We start from the raw sequence: 8325 nt of genomic DNA on the forward strand, positions 1-8325 counted from the left end.
ACATATGACAAAAAGTGGATCAAAATGGACGAGAATGCTATGGCAAACTTTTATCTAGCATTAGCAAATGAAGTATTATAAAGCATCGAGAAGAAGAAGACAGCTAAGAAGATATGGGATCATCTCACAAAATTGTACGAGGCCACATCGTTGCATAATAAAATTTTACTTAAGAGGAAATTGTACACTCTTTGTATGCCAGAATCTACTTCAGTGATGGAGACTTAAACAAACACACTGAACACGTTATTTTCTCAGCTTACATCCTTAAGATGTATAATAGAAGAACAAGAACGTGTTGAACTTATACTTCAAAGTCTACCTGATTCGTATGATCAACTCATCATCAACTTGACAAACAGTAATAGCACTAGTCTAGTCTTCGATGATGTTGTAGTTGTTGTAAGAACAAGAAAGATAGACAAGTAAATCTACAACAAGCAGAAGCATTGACAACGATGAGAGGGATATCAACAGAACGTGGCCAAAGCAGTAGTCACAAACATGGTAGATCGAAGCCGAGAAGTAAGAAGAATTTAAAGTGCTACCACCGTGGAAAGAATGGTCACTTGAAGAAGGATTGTTGAAGTCTAAATAAAAACTCCAATTCACAAGGCAATACCACAAATACTTCAGATGATGGAGATGCTCTGTGCTGTGAAGCGTCAACCACCGTGGAAGGAAAGAAAAGATTTACAGATATATGGCTCATTGATTCGGGAGCAACATATCACATGACCTCAAGAAGAGAATGGTTTTATCATTATGAACCTGTCTCAGGAGGATCTGTGTATAGTTGCAATGACCATGCCTTAGAGATAGTTGGCGTTGGAACCATCAAATTGAAGATATATAATGAAACAATTAAAATTGTTCGGGATGTGCGGCACGTGAAAGACCTGAAGAAAAATTTATTATCCTACGGATTATTGGATAATAATGCAAGCAAGATTAAAACACGTAAAGGAATCATGAAGGTGTTCCTTGGAGCGCTTGTGGTGATGAAAGGCGAAAAGATAACAGCAAACTTGTACATGCTGAAGGGAGAGACTTTGCTAAAAGCAGAAGCCTTTGTTGCCTCATGTAGTTCAGATTTTGTAATGCTATGGCATCAGAAACTTGGACACATGTCAGAACAAGGAATGAAAGTCCTTGTAGAGCAAAAGCTACTTTCATGCTTAACAAATGTATCATTTACTTTGTGTGAGCATTTCATAACAAGTAAGCAGCACCGGTTGAAATTTAACACGTCAAATTCTAGAGGTAAAAGTGTTCTAGAATTGGTTCATTCTGACATATGGAAAGCACCAGTTACATCCCTAGGTAGAGCAAAATACTTTGTCTCATTTATTGATGACTACTTTAGGAGATGTTGGGTGTATACCCTATTAAGAAGAAGTCAGACATTTTTTCAACTTTCAAAAACTTCAAAGCGCGGCTGGAACTTGATTCTGGAAATAAGATCAAGTTTTTCAGAACATATAATGGAGGAGAATATACAAGTGAAGAATTTGATGACTTTTGCAGGAAAGAATGCATCAAAAGACAGTTCACAGTGGCGAATACTCCTCAACAAAATGGAGTTACAGAGTGGATGAACAGAACCTTGTTAGAAAGAACAAGAGCAATATTGAGGGATGCAGGCATAGAAAAATCATTTTGGGCAGAAACAGTCAATGCCGCCTATTATTTGGGTGAATCGAGCTCCATCAACTACAATAGAGCTGAAGACAGCAATGGAGATGTGGACTAGTAAACCGACTGATTAGTCAAACCTCCGTGTATTTGGAACTATAGTGTACGTGATGTACAACTCCCAAGAAATTTCAAAGTTGGATCCAAAATCCAGGAAATGCAAATTCTTGGGGTATGCTGATGGTGTAAAGGGGTATCGCTTGAGGGATCCCACTGTCCACAAAGTGATCATCAGCAGGGTTGTTATCCTTCTAGAAGATAAACTACGAAGAAAATAAGACGATGATAGTGCTGAAAAGTCAAAGACTACACAGATACATATGGAAAATGAGGTTGAACAAGGAGATTCTTCTGAAACAGAACCAGCACATGATGAACAATAACCAGAGAGTTCTGAAGCTCCAACAACTCGCAATCAGATCGTGTGAGAAGATATCCCAATTGGCACTCAGATTATGTTATAGAAGGAAATATTGCATACTGCCTTTTAAAAGATGACGGTGAGCCATCAACATACCAGAAGGTAATAAACATCTCAGATGTTTCACTATGGATGATGGAGATGCAAGAAGAAATTGAAGCCCTTCATAAAAATAATACATGGGATATTGTGCCACTACCACAAGGGAGGAAGCCAATTGGTAACAAATGGGTCTTCAAAATCAAGCGAAATGGTGATGATCAAATTGAGATGTATCGTGCAAGACTGGTGGTCAAAGGATATCCTCAAAAAGAATGTATTGATTTCAATGAATTTTTTTCTCATGTGGTTCGACTAACAACAGTTCGAGTAGTCTTGGCAATGTGTTATACATTGAACTTACATCTAGAGCAGCTAGATGTTAAAACAGCTTTTCTTCATGGAAATCTTGAAAAAAAGATTTACATGCTCCAGCCTGAAGGTTTTGAAGAAAAAGAAAAGAAGAACTTGGTTTGCAGGTTGAACAAATCTGTAACATCCTCAATACCGGGTTAGTGACCAAATTATAAAGTTTTAGAAATTGGTGATTAAAGTAGGATAATTGAATAGTTTAATGATTTATTGGAATATAATGAAGGTTAGTTAGTAATTATTAAAGGAAATAAAGGGTAAAATGGTCATTTGACCAGAAAGATTTTTATCTTTCTTTTAAGGTTATAAAACACGTGGAAAAGGTGAGAAGAAAAGAAAAGTCTGGAGCTTGGGTTATCTCCTTCCTCTTCTCTTCCCATAAGCTCCATGGCAAAGGTAAGCTTAATTTCAGTTGGTTAATTCTTGAGTTTTAACCTTAGTTTTGATTTTTGGGGTGTTAAGAAAGATTATTTAGAGATTAAAGTATGTTGAAACTTCAAAATGGATGAGTTATGAAGGATTAAATATGAAGAGTTTTTAAGTGAATTAGTGAAATAGAAGGAGTTAATAGATTTTGAAGTTGAATTTAACTTGTCAAGGGTTAAATTAAGAGATATGAAGTGATAAAATGAGTTTTAAAACATGTTGAAAATCTGGTATGATTCTTGAAGTTAATAAAGAGGAGATGGTATTAAGGTTCAAGATGAGATTAATGAATAGAAATGAGTTTGAATATGAGTATGTAAGTTAAGAATAAGGAAGGGGATGATATATGAAGTAATTAAGCTGAAAATAGTGAATTTTCGGGCATAAACTAGAATTCTGGGCTATGTGCATCGATGCACATTCAATGTGCACCGATGCATCAAGGGCAAATTTCCAGAAATTGTTCAGTGTGTATCGATGCATAAGGAGTGCATCGATGCACCCCATTAAAATGAAAACATCGAAGGTGATCTGTGTATCGATGTATGGGTAGTGCATCGATGCACATATTAAAGAATGCATCGATGCACTGTAGAATGCATCGATGCACTTCAAGGAGAAATTGAAATAGACATTTCTTTTGGTCTAAGAAATGATAGATTAGAGTATATCAATGAGATACTGATATGTATTAATGTATGATTATGTAGATATCGAACATGAACAAGTTCTGGAACGAGTATCAAGTTAAGATTCGATCGAAAGAGATGAAATCATAAAAGGTGATCGAAACTTAGTGAGGCCAAGGTGAGTGCATAATATTGACATGTATTGTTTAATGGAAATAGGGCTTGCGAAGAGTCTATTTCCTAGAATAATATGCATGAAGTCATGAATGAGATTATGTGGTTGTTATTATTATATGTGTTATATGTGATTATATATTTTACATTAATTGTATGTATGCATAACTAAAGATATTGATATGCTTGGTATATGTTATAGGATTTGTGTAAAACACTAAAATGTAATAATGGAAGAACATGAAATGAATTATATGATAAAGACATAAGGAATGAAATGAACGAGTGAGCATAAGATAATCGAGTATAAGTCATATTATATGGTATAGGTGATTACACGAGAAAGGTTAGAAGACTCTATGAGGATAGTATAAATTCGAGGGTATATGCATAAATAAGGATACATAAGTTATATAGGAAAGATTATATAGTTAAACGAACTATGTTTATGAATTATAAAGTGAAGAGTTACAAAGCTTTATGAAAGAGTATATGTATGAAGTAATGGGAAATTGAACTAATTAAATAGATTAAATTAGTATATATCAAATAAATTATATACGTGAAAGGGGAAATGAGATAAAATAAGTTGAAATTATTTATCGGATAGAATGAGATTATTTGAAACATGTGTTATAAACTTTATAAAGGAGGACTTAGGTTAAATCATTATATGATATAAATATAGGGCATTACTATGTAAATTACATTAAAGAGACATGTTTACACGATTACAAGATATGATACTGGACATTAGATATATGAAAGAGAAAGTGAAACAAGTTAAATGATATTGAATCAGGTGAATATAAGAGATTAAAGTATAAATTATATGAAAAGATATAAGTCATAGGATATGACATGTTTATAGGAACATAGTAGAATTGTTAGATGCCATGTGATACACGAATACGAAATGATATGAGAATTTACATGAACTACGTGATTATATGTTATATGAATACAAGAACATGAGATATGTGAATTATATGGAAATGATCTACGTGTAAGTGAACTACGTGACTATGTGATTATATGAAAAGGGTGATAATGAGCTATGTGCAAAAACTATGAGACTACGTGCCTAGGTAATATGAATATATGAACATGTGAAATGACATAAATGATAATGCTCATGTTATGTGTCATGAGAGCTAGGGGTATAGTTGGCATGCCAAGAGTCGAGGGTCTACGCGGTCCTTTGGGACATATATGTATCCTTTGGAACATCTATGAAGTCTTTTGAGACACATACTTGGTCCTTGGAATATGTATATGGATCTAAAGGAATTTTCTACGTGGTCCTTAGAGACATCTTATATGGCACTTCGGTGCATTTCTACGCGGCACTTAGGTGCAATTCTACATGGCACTTCAGTGCATTTATACGAGCTGTAGTGACAACATTAGTGCACAACCTCTATAGACTCACATATCTATAGTTCTCACATGTGTACACGGGCTAATAAAGAATATGATATAAAAGAACCTTGTATGATATTATGTGTTTTATTTGTAATCTTTATGGTGAAATGATATATGTGATATGATGGTGATGTGTATATAGCTTGGTTAAGAAGAATAGGTACAAGAACATATGACTAAAAGATAAAGAAGAAAATAAGACTATTAAAGAGATAATGAGAAATTTATTACCTACGCTTTATATGTTTTGTGTTAGAAAATATGTTATCGGAATTATATGATGATATTGGTATTTCTTTGTGAAACAATATGTATGTATAGAATATATATATGTATATATATTTATGTTTGGATGCATTTTATGGTTTATCATGATTACATGGAATGTGAATAATAGGAATTAATTATGATATACTATAATCAGTTTATTTATGCCTCACTAAGTCATCGACTTAGCCTGTGAATGTTTCACACGTAGGTTCCGGGAAGCTAGAAGAAAGGTTAAGAGGAGCAAGACAGGTCAGCATCTCCCTTACAAAATTTCAGATCAGAAAATAGAGGATTTAAATGACTTTGGCTATTTTGAATATAGTTGGCATGTACTAATTGGTTGAGTTAAATATGCTCTTATTGATTTTGGTTATTGTGGTCAATTTATGTAACTAAACCGTTTTTACTTTAATGAAAGCTTTAAATTTTCTTTGAATTTTGTCAAGAGTCAAAGTTTGAAAAGTCAATGTGACACCTCAGACTTGTATCCGGGTTGGGTACGGGTTGGGGGTGTTACAAAATCTCTGTATGGTCTAAAGCAGGCGCCGAGGTGTTGGTATAAGAGATTTGATTCCTTCATTATGTGTCTTGGATACTACATACTTAATGCATACCCTTTTGCTTATTTCAAAAGGTTTGGTGATAATGATTTTGTTATATTGTTGTTGTATGTGGATGATATGTTGGTTGCAGAACCCAACAAAGATCATATTAAAGAATTGAAGGAACAACTAGCTAGGGAATTTGAAATGAAGGACTTGGGATTAGCAAACAAGATTCTAGGGATGCAAATTCACCGAGACAAAAGTAATAGGAAGATTTGGCTTTCACAAAAGAATTATTTGAAGAAGATATTATCACGATTCAACATGCAAGATTATAAGCCAATTTCTACCACTCTTCCTATTAACTTCAAATTATCCTCCAGTATGAGTCCTAGCAATAAAGAAGAAAGGATGAAGATGTCTCGAGTATCATATGTATCAGCATTGGAAAGTTTAATGTTCGCTATGATATGCACAAGACCAGAAATTGTACAAGCAGTGGGAGTGGTTAGTCGGTACATGGCGAATCCAGGCAAAGAGCATTGGAATATAGTAAAGAGGTTCCTGAGATACATCAAAGGGACCTCAAATATTTTGTTGTGTTACGGAGGATCAAATTTACTTATCAATGGGTATGTTGATTCTGACTATGAAGGGGATTTGGATAAAAGCAAATATACTACAGGATATGTGTTCAAAATTGCTGGTGGAGTTGTAAGTTGGGTTTCAAAATTGCAGTTAGTTGTGGCTACATCCACAATAGAGGCAGAATATGTAGCAGCTACACAAGCCAGTAAATAAACAATTTGGTTGAATATGCTATTGGAGGAGTTTGGGCACAATCAAGAGTATGTCTCTCTATTCTGTGACAGTCAAAGTGCCTTGCATCTAGCAAGGAATCCAACATTTCATTCAAGGACAAAGCACATACGAGTTCAATGTCATTTTATTCATGAAAATGTGGAAGAAGAGACGGTAGATATGCAGAAGGTCCATACCAAAGACAACATAGCAAATTTCATGACGAAGGCGATCAATATTGATAAATTTACTTGGTGTCGATCCTCTTATAGCCTGTCAGAAACGTAAGCAACATGATGGTACAAGGTAGAAAGAATGGTGTGAAGATATGATTGTTCCAATCAAATCTTCAAGTGGAAGATTGTTGAAAGTCAAATAAAGCATGCAATTCGGTGGCTTTCGGTGCTGTGGAAAAAAATTAGTTGAAATTGTTGAATTTCATGGATAGTAAAATATCAAATTTAGTCATTGTACTTTAGAGTATTTACAAGATTAGTCCTTAAGTTTCAACTATAAATACCCTAACCCATTTAGCTTCAAAACCATCCCAAATCATTTTAGCTTTCTCCCTATACTATAGAATTTAGAGAGTTTCTTTAGAGTTGTTTTCTCCTTTTTTTTATCAAGAGAGAATTATCATTGTTTTCTCCTTAGAAGATCGAGAGAAGTTGTAATTCCTATTTTCTCATAGTGAAATTCTTCTATTGTTGCTCGTGGTTTTTACCCTATATTATTTAGGGGTTTTCCACGTAAATTTTGTGTCTCTTTTATCTTCATTTTTATTTTCTCAAATTATCAATTGTGATTTTGCTCTATCTGATAGCCGTCTTCCGTAACATAGAGGTTATTTTGTTATCATATTCTATCTGGATCGAGTCAATCCCAGTTCAATGAATGTCGGAACCGTCTTTCGGGTAGGCCCAAAATTGGGGTTCGACTTAAATAAAATGAATTAAAGTCGCCACCAATAATTTATTTTAAGTATAAAACGAGTTGATCGGACACCCTAATTTCTTACCTGATATGCATCCTACCAGCGATATGTCGGATTCGGGAGTCGGTTACAGTCAAGGAAGGGTTAACACCTTTGAACTGCCCTTTCGGTACTAGTTAATTCCAGTTGTCTTTAATTAAGAAAATTGTAAGTTTAAATTAAAATGTAAAAATATGATCCAAATTACTTACCTCTGATGTATTCAAAAGTGTACCCTTTAAAAATTCGAGAAACGTGTTAGAGGAAAAAAGTTATAAAATTAAAGAAAATAAAAAGAAATAAAAGTAAAAATAAAGAGAGAAAAAAATAAATGAACTAAAGAAAATAATAATAATATGTACATATAATAAATAAATAAATAAAAACAAGAATGAAATAAAAATAAATAAAGAGATAAAATAAATACAAATGAAATAAAAGTAAGATAAAGGTAAAGAAAATAAAAACAAAGAAAAACAAAGAAAAATAAAGAAAACAATAGAAATAAAGTATATATAAATATTAATGTTAAAATAAATTAAATAAATAAAAGAA

This window comes from Hibiscus syriacus, unplaced genomic scaffold (genome assembly GCF_006381635.1).
Source record: "Hibiscus syriacus cultivar Baekdansim isolate YM2019G1 unplaced genomic scaffold, ASM638163v2 tig00111543_pilon, whole genome shotgun sequence".
Classification (NCBI taxonomy): domain Eukaryota; kingdom Viridiplantae; phylum Streptophyta; class Magnoliopsida; order Malvales; family Malvaceae; genus Hibiscus; species Hibiscus syriacus.